The sequence below is a fragment of the Pinus tabuliformis genome, chromosome J (genome assembly GCF_031772625.1).
Source record: "Pinus tabuliformis cultivar Carrire ecotype Pingquan chromosome J, CPIR1, whole genome shotgun sequence".
In the NCBI taxonomy this organism is placed as follows: Eukaryota; Viridiplantae; Streptophyta; class Pinopsida; order Pinales; family Pinaceae; genus Pinus; species Pinus tabuliformis.
This window is the reverse complement of record NC_142295.1, coordinates 809,149,986-809,165,895: the sequence shown is the minus strand read 5'-3', so window position 1 is coordinate 809,165,895 and position 15,910 is coordinate 809,149,986.

Genomic DNA, 15,910 nt, shown 5'->3' with positions numbered 1-15,910 from the left:
TACTTTTAGCAATTGGAAAAAGAGAGCGAGGCACTACAATAGATTTTAAAGGCAATGGATATAATATTTATAAAATTTTGACTCCCTCATCTTTCCCTACAACTATCAATCTAGAGGCTTTTATATGAAGTGGAGGGATGAGTGAGATTCATACAGTTAGACTGAATTTTGTTCTTTCCTTGAAAAGATGAACCCTATCACTTAGAAAAGATGAATGTTCCTCCAAGGGAAAATAATTAAGGTAATAGGACTTAGAATTCAATAAAGATGTCCCTTTAAGGTAAATGAAAACCCATGAAATTGACAGAGTAAAAATTCCCCATGCATGTCGACCAATGTTGGGTAAGAAAAATTATTCCATATAAATCTTGGTAATATCACCAAATCCAATCCAAAGCGAAAATGAAATCAACACACTCCAAAAATTGCAAAAGAAGAAAGAAAATGCAAACTAAAAGAAAAAGTTGAATGAAAAGTCGAAATTGAAAGAAAACCTCAACAAGACGATTTATAAAAAATGTCTCAACAAAAGAACAAGTATGAGGGAAGAATATATGTTTTTCTTAAGTTGAGATTTTGATGAATTATATCTCACAGAGTTATAGGTAATTAGGCTTTTAATTCAAACAAAGACTAGATAACAGTTATGAGAGAAAATGAAGTCAAATAAGGTGTCCCTCCCCTTGCAAATTTTCTTGTTTTAAAATTAAGCCTACATGGAAAATATCTTAATGATTTTCTAATAAAAATAAGGCTTATGAAAAACAAAATAGAGGTTGAGAGACTCTCTAATTTAGCTTATTTGTAATTTGAGCAGCATCACAACTACTTTGTTAAATGCAAAAATGAGCAAAATGAGGAGAACAAATTCAAAACCTTAGAAAGCAAAGTGTGTTGAATCTTCGAAGCAACTATAGAATACGTGCAAAAATATAGCTTAGATCAACAAATACTGAAATAATAATTAGGGTTAGAATTAGAACAAAACATAATAAAAGATGAACATAAGCATATTGAATTACCTTGGAGACTTTTAATAGAATTTACCTTGATTTTTCCAAATTCCAGGCCTTAAAGAAGTGATATGTTTTTATAATCAAAATTCCAAATGTGGAAAAATTTCATCTTTAATGAAATTTATATATTCTTGAGATCAACAACTTTATTTAATCTAAATTAAGCTTGAGCAACAAGCCAGAAAGGAATAATTCATGTTCAAGGAATCAATATTAAAGAAGTCATCAGAAATAAGAATGAAGATAATGGAAAATTTGTAGAATTTCGTGTAGATTCACAAGATCATGCAATGTATTGAAGCACATGGCAAGAATCTACTTCCACTTTCAACCAGCAGAAGCCAATAGATTGATGAAAATAATATGAACAAGAATAAGATAAATCAATGGCACATAACAAAATATGTATGTGGGGAAGCCACTGCTCAAAACCCTGCTATTTGTATTACATATATCAGAAATATGAGTCAAGATACAGAGCTTGTTCTCACTAGAACAATTCCGTACAAGTATGCTCAACTCTCTCAGCTCACAAGTTAGCTCTTGGTCAACACTCAGCCAATTTTGCAGCTCTCCAAGCCCCTAATCTCTTGTGTAATTCCTAGGATGAATAACCCGTATTTAAAGGGAATTCATGCTTCCAAAACTGTGAAATCCAAACATAGGTTTTATTGCATGCATGATATTTACAACTCAGTAAATCAAACAACTAATAGTACATTGTCCGTGCACTCTTGTCTCAACTAGGTCTTTCATATAATCAACATGCATGCGTTTCTGATGAGGGAATCTTCCGTTAACTAGAGTGACACTTGTGGATGCACTAGTGCACCAACTCACTGTTAACTCTCTATTAGTTCCACAAACAGTTTGAAACTAATTTAACGGAACATAACTCAGTAAACTGATTTATCTACTTTACATTGGACCCCTAAAACTCAGGGAGAACATATGCATGACTTCAGAAAGACTTCCAACTCAAAATTCCTAACATAGTTAAGTTAATTAAACTTAATTAACTATTTACAAGTTGTTATGAGAATAGAATTTGATTTTAATTCTCAGTTTAATTCAAGGACAAATCAAATTGGAATTTCTTATTTCCATTTCTCAACACTCCCTCTCAACAAGAAATGGATTATCATCTACCCCGATCCTGTTTTTGTGAAACTCGAATTTATATATTGACAATGCCTTTGTCGAAATGTCAGCATCTTGCTACTCTGTGGGATTATACTCTAACAACATAATACGCCTCAATACATAATCTCTAAGATGATGATATTGGATATCAATATTCTTGGACCGATCATGAAAAACTAGATTTTCATAGAGTTTGATACAACTCTGATTATCGCAGTAAATCATAGTTGGATCCATCTGCTAACCAAACAAACCAACCAGGATCTTCCTCATCCATATGGCTTCACATGTTGCCTGACTTACAGCGATGTACTATGCTTCTCTCGAACTGAGTGCAACTGATCTTTGTTTCCTGTTGTACCAAGAAACTGCCACTGACCCAATACTGAAGATCCTTCCTGATGTTCTCTTCTGGTCAGATGGACTCCCTACCCAATCTGCATTGGTGAAGCCTTGAAGCTTCACTCCCTCTATCCACATGTACCATAATCCATACTGAGAAGTGCCCCTGAGGTATCTCAACACATGCTTTGTTGCCTTCCAATGCAACTTGGTAGGCCTAACCATTGTTTGAGTAAGTTGGTTAACTACATAGCACATATCCAATCACGTGTTCACCAAGTACATGAGTGAACCCATAATATTCCTGTAAACAATAGCTTCCACTACTTCCCCTGAAGTAGCATCCTCCTTCTTCTAGTTACCTGCTAGAGGAGTCTCCATGGATTTACTGCACTCCATGCAGAATCTCCTGAGTATCTCGTTGGCATACTTACCTTGAGACATAAACAAGTCCCCATCTCCCAGCCATACCTCCATGGCAAGAAAGTAATGCATGAGCTCTATCTCCTTCATCTTAAACTCTCTTGCAAGGTCCTCCTTGCAAGATTTTATTAGTTGATTATCACTTTTTAGTATGAGATCATCAACATAAAGTACAATGATCAACAATTTACCTTCCACCACTATGTGGTACAAGTTCGCATCTGCTTCACTCTTCATGAAGCCCAACCCAGTGAAGTAGCTATCTATTCTGGTGTACCAAGCACGAGGTGTTTTCTTAAGCCCATACAATACTCTCTTGAGCTGACACACATGCGACTCATGGTCAAATGTCTCAAAACCTTCAGGTTGCTCTATGTACACCTCTTCCTGAATCATGCCACTAAGGAAGGTTGTCCTCACATCCATCTAATGTATCTTCCAACTCACTTATGTTGATAGTGCCAATATAGATTTGATTGACGAATACCTTGCAATAGGAGAAAATGTCTCATCATAGTCAATCCCCTCTACCTATGAAAAGCCACGGCCCACAAATCTAGCCTTATGCTTCTCCACACTACCATCTAGAGCTTGCTTTATGTTACATGTCAATTTTTCGCCATGAGACCTGATCAATTTATGGATATTATTACCATCCATGAACATGTTGAAACTATCTCCCTTAGAATTCCAACAATTAAAAATATGTTAAAGTCCATGATAAATTTGAGTCAAATAGCTCTCACACCATGTTAAGTTCCACCTGCGTCGAACTATTTCCCATGCATGCATTCAAATTTACTTTGAGAACAGCGTAGAGCTGCGCTCTGTCTGTAACTATAAACCAGCATAGATGAATTCTAGAAAGTAAAAATAAAAATTACATTCTAGAAACCTAGTTGGTCGAATATTTCCCAAATGAAAGCTTCCAAGTGATGACTATTCAAACGATAACCCTTATAAGATGCATCTCCATCCCTTTTCTCATGGTAACCTAATTCTTCACTAAAGGAGGTTCATCCTTTTCTTAGGGATCTGAAACTTCCCCCTCTTTGATCTATAAAAGGACTAGAGGGTTGAGGGATGAAGGAGGTCAGAATTCAGAGAATATAAACTTATGATGCTAGTTTGAGATTGGAGAGCTTGTTATCTGAAGAGGAGATTGAAGGCATTTGGGAGGGACCTCACGACATCAAGGCAAAGGTTGTAAGGTTCCTTTTGTCTTTTGATTAATACAAATGAGCACTTTCTCTCATTGATTTTTTCTTTTATTAATGATGAATAGTTTTCAATTGGTTATTATGTTCATTAAGGCAAGTTCAATCCCTAATTTCCTTGATCATTAAGCTAAGTTGTTTGAGTTACTATATCACATGTGCTTTTGATACTTTTTATGGTTTATGTTTGCAGGTTCTATTAAGCATTGAAGAGATGTATCAAGTCACAACCAGGGATCTTTGTCAGGCATTTCGTGAAACTGGTAAGAAGTTTATCTATTAGTTAGATTGCTTGTAATTTGATTAAGTTCAACTTAGAGAAAGAGTCAATTCACTTGTCATGATTGTTTCTAGTTTCCATTTACGATCTAGGGAGATCGCTCTTTCCCGCAAGATGGATTGTCTGGTGCAACACTTTACATTGTAAACCTAATAAGAGCTCACCACTAACTTGTCCTCTAGTCTCGGGACCACATCCAAACATTGTTACGAACTATGGAGTCATACTCCTCCACCATGGCATCAACCCAAACCAGCTGTTGCACTTCTTCCTTAAAGGAAGATGACTCTGTCACAACACATTCTTCCATAAGAGCCATGTATCTAGTGTACCTCTTAGGTGACCTCCACATCCTGCACTAAGAATTGGGTGCTCCCACATTCTCCCATGTATCATCCAACAATCTGTTAGCCTCTCTGGTGTGCTTTTTTCCCTGTCTAAAAGACTTGGCCTGAGTGGATGTCTCCACTCGCAGATATTTTGCATGTGGCTACTCCACATCAATCTAAGGCTCCTCAATCTTAGGAGCTAAAAGCTCCTCATCCGCATGTTGCCCAAGATCCCTCTCAAGGGAAACTTGCATGACCTTATCCTCATCGAGTCTGACATCTTTGCGAACCACTGTCATCCTGCTGGTCAGCAAGTACACTCGATAGTAGTGATTTTTCTTAATTCATTATGGATCACAGAATCTTGAATACAAAAATAGTGAGGTGTTTCAATGTACTCCACAAATATCTCAAACTATGTTGTCAGCTCAAGCTTCTTCTATGCATCTTTGGTCACATGGGAATATACCAATGACCCAAAAATCTTGAAGTGACCAACATCTGGCCTCTTACTGGAATAAGCCTGCTCTAGTGTCTTCATCTCAAGTATCCGATGTGGGCTATGGTTCTGAACATAAATTGTTGTGTTACATGCCTCAGCCCACAAGTGTAGTGGTAGGCCCTAATCATGAAACATCACCCTCGCTGCCCCTATGATACTTTTGTTCTTCCTCTCATCCACCCCATTCTACTGAGGGTTATGGAGTGTCGTCAACTCCCTTTAATCACTTATGTTACACAAAAGTTCTTAAACTCATTCGAGACATGCTCACCAATGTTATCACTCCATAAAGCTTTAACCTTCTTTCTCAACTCTTTCTCCAACAATGCTTTAAACTCACAAAACTTTTTGAAAGTTTGATCCTTTTTCTGCATGAAAAATATCCAACATTTTCAAGAAGAGTCATCAAAAAATATAACATAATATATGTATTTGGCCATGGATTGAGTCAAGAATGGCCCACACACATCCGAATGGACTTGCTCTAGAATAGCCTATGCTTGACTGTCTCTGTCGTGAAAGGAAGACTTGGTGTATTTTCCCAGAGTACACCCTTTTCATGTATCAACTTACTCAAGTGTACCTTTGGGAAGAATGGTAGAGATTTGCTGCAATATCTTCGAAGCCCCATGATGCAAGTGGCCCAATTTCATGTGCCACAACTCGCCAGCGTCTCGACTCTGCACCCTTTCTGCTTTTGTGCTCAAAGAAGCACACTCCTCTACCTCCATCCTATAGAGATTCTTCACCTGAATCCCTATTTTCTTTACTTGACCCATGACTATGTGTCGAAGGAATGCCTTTCCTTTCAAGAAGATCACATCATACCCTTTATCCTCAAGCATGGAAATGGATACCAAGTTCTTCTTTAGCCTGGGAACATACATAACATTCTTCAAGGGGAGTGGAGCCCCATTTTCCCTCTAAAACGTTATCGTGCCCAATCCAGTAACACTATACTTCTCGTCATCACTCGTATCGATATGCATCTCGAGATATTTCTCCTCCAAGTCACTGAATAACTCTTTGTCGCTAATCATGTCAAATGAAGCTCCACTATTTAAGTACCATATACTTCCCATCATTGATGACACCATGCATGAAATGAGGGAACAATCCAATTCGAATTGAGAGGCCAAAGCCTCACCCATCGCTCCTCCTGAGGACTTCTTCTTGGACTTATTGAGTGGAAAATTTGTAGAAAAATGGCCTAGCTCATGACAATGAAAGCCCTTAAATTTCATCACGTATTTCTTCTCACCTCCATGATAAGAATCCGATTTGGAATTGGAATCTTTCCCTTTCCCATTATTTGCCTTAATCTTTAAGGCACAGTTCTCTTCATCATCAGTCTTTGATGAAGAGCCATTGCTGTCGTTTCTCCTGATCTCCTCTTGCATCAAATCTGACCACAATCATTCCCAATCCAAAAACTTTTCCCAATCATTGACAGAGTCGTGATAACGATGCCAACTCTTTGGGAGTCCTAGAAGAGAAAGACTCATCATATCATCCTCAGAAACCGTGATTCCAACACTTCCAAGTTCATCACGACACTGAGTGAACTTGGTTAAGTATTTTGGAATCATCTTGCCTTTCTCCTTTTTGATTTTTCGAAGTTTGTCCTTCAGTGCCAATTTACTTTGGTCACTACTGTTTTGATACAAGTCTGTCAATGTTTTCCACATATCATATGGAGTTTCCTTGCCATGGAGACTTGAAACAATGTGATCTCGAGCTCCCTCAAGGATTATGCGCGTCGCCTTCACCACACACTTCTTCCATTCAGCTAAATTTTGTGCATCCAATGGTGCTGGATTAGGAATTTCTTGATCAATGAATTCATTCAAGCCATTATCCTCTAGTATAACCTCCATTCCATCCTCCAAGCTATCAAATTCGAGTTTCCTTCCAAGCCATACTCGAGCCGCAAATCGTAGAACATCATCTGTCGATCCTGAAGTATGTATTGCAAATTTGAATTTCACCTGTAACCCAAAACTCAAAAATTTGAAATATCCTCTAGTACACTATTCTTAGCTTTGATACCATGTAGAATTTCCTATAGATTCACAAGCTCATGCAATGCACTAAAGCACAAGACAATAATCTACTTCTACTTTCAACTAGCGGAAGCAAATAGATCGATGAAAACAATATGAACAAGAAGAAGATAAATCAATGGCACATAACACAAGATGTATCTGGGGAAATCCAATGCTCAAAAATCCATTATATGTATTTCATATATCATAAATATGAGTGAAGATACAAATCTTGTTCTCCCTAGAACAATTCTGCACAAGTATGCTCAACTCTCTCAACTCACAAACTAGCTCTTGGCCAACACTTAGCCAATTCTGCAACCCTCCAAGCTCGTATTCTCTTGTGTAATTACTAGGATGAATAACCAATATTTAAAGAAATATCATGCTTCCAAAAATACGCAATCCAAACATAGGTTCTTCTCTGATTTCATGCATGATATTTACAACCCAGTAAATCACACAACTGATAGTACACTATCCATGCACTCTTGTCTCAACTGGGTCTTTCTCAGAATCAACATGCATGAGTTTCTAATGAGTGAATATTCAATTAACTAGGGTGACACTTGTGGATGCACTAGTGCACCAACTGTCTGTTAACTCTCTATTAGTTCCACAAACAATTTGGAACTAATTTAACTGAACATAACTTAGTAAACTGAGTTATTTACTTTACAACTCAATTTAAATTCATACTAGACCTCTAAAACTTAGGGAGAACATATCCATGACTTCAGAAAGACTTCCAATTCGAAATTCCTACGCTAATCAAGTTAATTAAACTTAATTAACTATTTACAAGTTGCTATGAGAATAGAATTCGTTTTTAATTCTCAAATTAATTAAAGGACAAATTAAATTGGAATTTCTTGTTGTCAATGCTCAACAAAATTTTTTCTTTTACATATTCACTACAATTATTCTCTTTACTTCTTCTGATTTTATATTAGCTCCAATTTTTTCATAAAATTCAATGAAATCAAGCCAAAGACCCAACTTAAGCAACATTTATATATAAATATGAAGAGGACTTGCACCTTTCCGTAGTGCAAATTAGAATGGAGCAATATAAATATAATAAAAACAAAAAAGAGTTCCCAAATAAAATATAAATTAGCACCAATCCAACATTACCTGTACATATCATGTGTGTGCTACTGATTTGCCACATTAATATGATCATTTCTTGAGCATAACAAGTGTTGCTATTTTATTAGAACGAGTAGTATTGTTTTGCATCGTGGAGTCTTACATCTGCTTAGGAATGGGAACATAGAAGGGATAAAGAAGTGATGTAGTGTAGAGGGCTCGGAGAGTTAAGAGTGGACAAACATGGAAGGGTAGCATTGCTAACATCCAATGAAGAATGATGCGAGCATGTAAATGTCACGTAAGTGAGTTGAATCGTCCTCAGAACGGGATCCAAAAGGAACAAGTAGGATGCACATTAAGACTTCCAGGAAAGGATAACTGAGATTATGTGGAGAACGGGGCCTAGAAGTGTCCCATAATGCACTAGAGCATAAGCATGATAGGGGCCAACAAGATAATGCATGATAAGGAGTTGTCTTGGCTAAATCACCCGACTTTTTTTTAATGAATGAGTGAAGGTAACGTCCAAGGTAAGAGGGATGAGACGATGTAGAAAGGAAGCAATAGAAAGAGTGTGAAAGGTGAGTTTGAATGCAATCCAAGTAAACGATGAGGGACCTACAAGTAATGAGTTGTCCTGGAGTTTCTCTCCAAGTGTTTGTATAAAGTGTTAGATATGAATATTCTAGGGTAGGTTCATTAGCGATGGCGTGTTATTAATAAAGAACGGGGACCAATTAGGGATTAATCCACTTTGATATGTACAAATATATAACACATCATCCCGCAGAAGAGATCTCAGAATGGATATAAGGATGCAAGCTTAGAGAGATCGGGATAAATTCATTGGGCCACATTTTAGGCATCTAAATTAGACACCCGAACCATTAACGAATGAATTAAAAAATAAAGGAAAATGCCCAACATTTGATTTATTCAATTATATCTCAGCTTAAGCAAATGCAAAATTTCAGAAAGCCAATAGCTATGGTTATGGACATGATATGTTTGCAACTGTTGTAAAATTCTTTGTGATTGTCCTTTGCCTTCAGGAATGATTCTTTGATTAAGCATTAAAAACTTTAGAAACCAAAGGCATGTGGCATAAAAAGAAAAGAAGGAATCTATCATTCTATTTTACCTGCATCAATGAAAGAGGCAAAATATGATCATGACTCATTTTGCAAATTTGCAAGGAAAAGGAAATAAAAGAAAAATACTTGTAGTACAAAGCATAAAAAAAATAAAATTTCTAAAGAGTAAACAAATACTTCCTTGAAAATGTTTGTGATAAAAATTTATTTAAAAAAAAAGGTTTTTGCTAAACTTAAACTAATACTATTCCTACTCTAATCTAACAAGGAAAACTAAAACTAAGTAAAATCATACTTCCAATGGAACCATTCTCTTAGCTTTATTTATGCACAAATATAACTATAAAAAATTAGTAATAGAAATATCAATGAATTATTAAAATAAATTTCAGTATACTATGTACACTTACTTTAAATATATCACAATAAACTTATCTACAAAATTCCTCTCTTGAAATGTTTTTTCCAGTTGTATTCCAATTGGATTGTAGAAATCTAGATGAATCTCTATTCATAATTGGGAGAGGTTCATAGGAGAGGATAACATGCCAAATTTGAACAATATATATTTAAGCATTGGAGCTTGTATAAAACTGTTAGTATAATGTACATGAGGCAAACTATTAGAAATTTTCTATTGAATTGAATTTTTTGATCAACTTTTAAATGGATCTTAGAAGTTAGAATGAAAAATTAATAAATCATTCAGAATATCTTCAATTGAATTAGATGGTTGGTCATATTATAAAGTCACACTCTGAAGTGTTGGTTCTTGTTGAAAATTCATTTGAGAAGAAAGAACAAGTTCATATGTTCTAAACATCAAATGAAATTGCAAGAGTAGAAGTTCTTGTTGTTCATGATAAAAATCTTGAATTTCATTTTCACAAATTGATTTATTAATGCATTTTGAAAATGTTCAACTCTAGATTGTTCAATATTCCAGCAAAAAATATGTAAAAATAGAAAAGCAAAATAAGCATACAAATTTGAAAATGACCATAATAAATAAAGTAAAAACAATAAAAAAATATTGGTATTTACAATAGTGTTAAAGCTAGTGTTACAAAACAATTGAGACTTTTTTGAAATCATTTCCTTTCCACAAGTATTGACTGGAATAATACAATCAAGATCAATGCAAGATTCTACTTGTGGAAATAATGGATGCTCAAGATCATGATAAAAAATGGAAATTTGAAAAATGTGAGAATCATAAATAGGAATGGAAAAGTCATCATGATTAGATGAGGTTTCAAAATGAAACTCTTCAATAACAATATTGCGAAAAGAAGAGTCTTCATTTCGAAACATACAAGAATATCAAGAGTGTGAGGAATTGATAATGACTGAATTGACTCATTATCCTTCAAATCTAAATAATCATCATAAATGACTTGACTAATTTCATCAGTATTCCCTTCCTTTCCATAAGATGTATCAGAACAAGAAGAAATATTAAATGAATTTTGAGTGTTATTGAAATAATGGTCATTAAATGACTCTTCATCAAAATCAAAACTAATTGGTAATTCATTATTTATAGAATTTATAAAGCTCCTCCATTTTCAAAATTATCATTTGTGCAAAGAGGAATTGTTGGACTATTAGCAAATGAATTACAATTAGCAAAAAGATCAGTATAAAGAGAAAACAATGATTGTTGGAAGAAATGAACTTGAAAATTTCTCTGGCTACAAATTCTCTTTCATTTTTCAAAATGCAATTTTTAGATATTTGTTCTTCTTGTATCTAGTTGATTGCACCTTGTTGAATATTAATGCATGACTGCCCAAATCTTTGTGATTGATCATCAATTTCAGCAAGAGAAAATTCAGAAATTTTTGTGGCAAATTGCACAATGTTGGAATTTACAATTTGAAATCTTTCTTGTTGATTTTTTAGTTGAACATTACTGTTTTCTAATTTTTTTGTTTGCAACCAATCATTCAAGTATTTTGTCCATATTTTTCTTGACGTTGATTGTTAAGTTCTTCTAAGCTTTGTGATTGTAAACTAGTAATATGAGAGAGATCATCACGATATTCATTAACATGCATATCATTAGATTGCTCAAGATGAACTATTGTTTGAAATTTGACTAAATTATTATGATCAATATATTCAACTTGAGCCTCATCAGTTGACTCATTTACAACAACTTGTTTTAAGGGATCTTTAGGATCTTCATTAACATTGTAAGTAATATTTACAAGTTGTAAGAATCTATCATACATAGTCGATGCAATTTAATCATGATTGACATGTGCATCTTCAATAAGTGAACTTTCATCCATGTTAATAGAAACAGAAGGTGAGTCATCATAGCTTGAAATTATTTAATTATATGGATTTGGAATGCAAGGAATATAAACTAAATTTATAAACCATCATATTAATTGATACCCAGGAGATAAATATTCAGATTGAAACTAGAAACAAACTAGTTTAAATCTAATAAGGAAATAATCCAAAGACTCACCTTCAAATCTACAAAGTGCTTCAAGTTTATTGTAAACCTTTTCATAATCGTAATCCTAAAAATCATGAAGGAAAAATTTTGTAAACTCATCCCAAGTGCGTATAAAGTCAAATGAAAAAGATCTACACCAGTCTTTAGCCAAGCTTGTCAAAGTAAGAGTAAACATTTTTCACATCACACCTTCATCAATATCATAATTGTTACAATTTAAAATAAATTGAAGAACATGATCATATGTAGAAACACTCTTCTTACCATTAAAATTTGTTTCCATCAGAATCTTAACTACCTCTATTTGAGTGGTAGCAGGTGGAAGTCTAGTGAAGAAACTCCAAATAGGAAATTTAGAAGGAGTTATTTTAAAGGGGAACAAAAAATAAACACAAAAATAAAAAAGACAACTTATCGTGGCCCTCCTTCAAGTGCTAAAAATGTTGATGGTCAAAAATGACCTCATAAACTCTTAGGGAGACCACTTAGTCAGAGTCCCAAATAAGGCTCTTTTGTATTTGTAATGATGGCTTTGAATGCTTCTATTGGGTCCAGTTACCCCCTCACTCTCCCTGCTGACTTGTGATGTCTCTAATTAACTATCAACAAGAAAAGGAAATCAGACATACCTTCTTGCCATGCACTTGAAATAAAGAAGCCCTTAAGCTAGAACAAGGGCTCAACCAAGCCATGCTAAAGTTTTCTCCTACGGGGAGACTTCTAAAATGTTTCCTAAATGTAAATGTAAATGGAAATTAATCTAGGATGCAAGTAGCAAAAGTGAAATCTAATTTATTCTATCTCGATTACGATAAGATGTAGATCTCATCCAAATCAAGAGAAGAGTAACTTGAAAAAAATGGTGATTTAACACACCATTTTTATGACAAAGATCAAGCTATTGAAATAGTTCTAATAGTTAATATTGTTATTACAAAACATGTATTGTTCAGAGATTTAAAACCATGAAAGCTAACTCATTAAAATGCATAAATAGTTCATACAATTCAATGATAGTTAAATAAATTTAATATGGCAATATTCTAAATAAATAGTTACTCAAAAATTTGATTAAGCATAAGAGAAAATTGGAAACAAATAACATATCTCTAAAAACATTAGATCAGATAGTTGATCTAGAGGACAATCATTCTCATATTCAACAAAAGTGTAAAAAATGAAACAATTGATATGAATATGTAATTAAAAAAGATTATATTTGCATTAACAAATAAAAATATTTTTATACAAATTAATAAACATGGATTCCCTGCTCTATTTTATAATATATCAACAACTATCCTTCCAAAAATATCAATTCTTCTAGCAAAAGAAGCACTGCAAAAGTGCAAGTTTTTCTCTCTACAAAGGCGGAATTCTGAAAGGAAAACCCATAATACACTTAGATCTGAGTATTCCCATTAACTTACAGCTAAAATAATATTTATAAAATGTATAGAGTATCAAAATTACAGAAAAGAGGAACTCTTTTCCTCATTCTTAAAACTGATATTTATAATTTACAAAAAGAGTCTTCAAAAATGAGAGTTGTTGAAGGTAGTTTGGATGCATCATTTTGAGAGTTAAAATCCTTTCCTTCCTTCTTTGTTGGATCAACCTCATTTCTTCAAATCCTTGGATTCATCTCCTTGTAACAATTTGCTTGCCAAAATAAGATTGAAACCAATTAAAATTGCACAGTAAAATTGAAAATACAATTTGAGAAAACAAATTCTCAAGCTAAAATCTAATTAAATAAATTAAATTAGATAGATATTTTTTTCCTATTGATTTTTGTAATGATTCCTTTGGCTCAAGAGGACAATTTTGAAGAATTTGCAACAACCAAAAACCTCCGCTAACCAAATTCTTCGAAAACAAATTTAGATATTGATTAGTTGGTATAGATTTAGAGCTCCAACTTCTACTAAATTTTAGACATAGTAAATATTTACATTTAATTTATTTAATTCCTCCATATTATTCTCCATGATTTTATCTTTCTAACAAGCCATTCTAGGCCTTATTCGGCTGAGTAAAACTCAAGATAGAGCCTTCCAAGGTCAGAGTGTAAAATTTGTTAAAGTGTTGGAAAATGTAGAGTCTTGGCCAAAAACATCTGAGCAATTTATTAAATTATATTTTAATAAATATTTTTTGATTTTTTAAAATAAAATCTAAAATATTAAAAAATACTAAAACACATAGTATGAAAATTAAACTAAATAAAATAATATAATTAATTAATTAAATTAAATTAAATACGAGTAGTCTTTAGGTGCAACTTTTTGGAAAACTTTTCTGGTTTTTTTTTATTATCTAATTTTCTAGAATCTGGTAGGGATTCATTATCATTTAAGTTTGATAGGTGAACTCTTCCCAATCGAAGTGCCCCAAGGGTTTTTGAGGGTGTTGAATCCATATATGCAGTCGAAAAAATCCATTTAAACAACACAAGTCAAGATTTGACCACGAAATTTTTCGTCCAATTCCAATAAGAAATCTGTTGGAAACTCCAAAAAGCCGCACTTAAAGAATGCTCCTATTAAATATTATAAAATAAAAACCAAAAAAATCAATGTTAAATTGTTTACAAACCACATATGGAATAAAGGAGGGCTTTTGTATGCATGTTTTAATTGGAAGCGAGGGAGGAGAAGTGGAGGAGGGGCCCACATGGGACCCTCTCTCCACTCCTTGTATTTTCAATCTACCCGTTATATAAGCCTCCCACTTGAATAATACAAAGCCCTTCAATGCCTCCCACTTATGTCATCCTGGGGATGGGATGCGTAGAGGAATGAATGATGAACAATATTGAACCTCCAAGGTACCATGAATGGGATGACATCATAAATATGTTTTATTTTGAATATTTTAATTTTTTGTATATATATATATATATATATATATATATATATATATTGATTGCATAGTTCTACTATGTACACATGTTTTCGGCTATGGTGGTTCTTAAATGAATATTAAATTAAAATTAAATTAATTAAATTATAATATTTACAAATTAATTTAATTAATATGAATTAATTAAGAAAATTAATTAAATAATTTTATCTACATATTTTAAATTAATTAAATTTACAACATTTTATACACTTTTAAGTCTAGGTAGTAAAAATGACTCAAACTTTGAACAAGGTGCCATTTTCAAACTGTAAGTCCAAATTCAGCGAAATTTGAGTCAATGGGAGGCTAGCAAGAAACCACACACAATGAACTAATCAAAGCAGAAAACTGAGAAAAGTAAAAATCTCACAAAATTAACAAAATAAAACCAAGAAAAGGAGTGATATGACTGAAATTTACATAGAGGGTCCCCATATCTTTTGTAAAAATTTATGAGGGGGAGTTGTGGCCACAATGCATCCCCAAAAGAATCCTTCTTGACCTTATGGTACGTTTTTAAAAATATTGAGTTCCCTCTTACAGGAGAGGTGTGCAATTCCATAAGAACCTTTTGTTTAAGTTGGGAGTTCTTACATAGATATAAGCGATCTTTGTACCATAGTGAATTATTTTTCCAAATAAATGAATTAGATGCACTCAGATCTTGCTACAATTTTTGAATGAGTGTCTATACCTCTTCATCATTCTTCCATTCATCCCTTTATTCATTTATCCAATCAATTTGGATAATAAAAATGGAACAGAGCAATGCTTCCACATCCTTACCCCTTCTTGAGAGTGCATCTGCAATAACATTTTTCTTCCCTTTTTTGTAGATGATTTCAAAGTCATAGCCCAAGATATTTGTGACCTATTTTTGTCGCTCTTCTAAGGATAATATTTGTCCCAAGAAGTATTTAAGACTATAATTATGTGTTTTTACCTTGAAGTGTCTTCCCATTAGGTAAGGGCACCATTTCTTTGGTGCATATAGTGTTTCCAACATTTGCTTCTCATAAATTGGTATCTGCAAATAATTTCCCT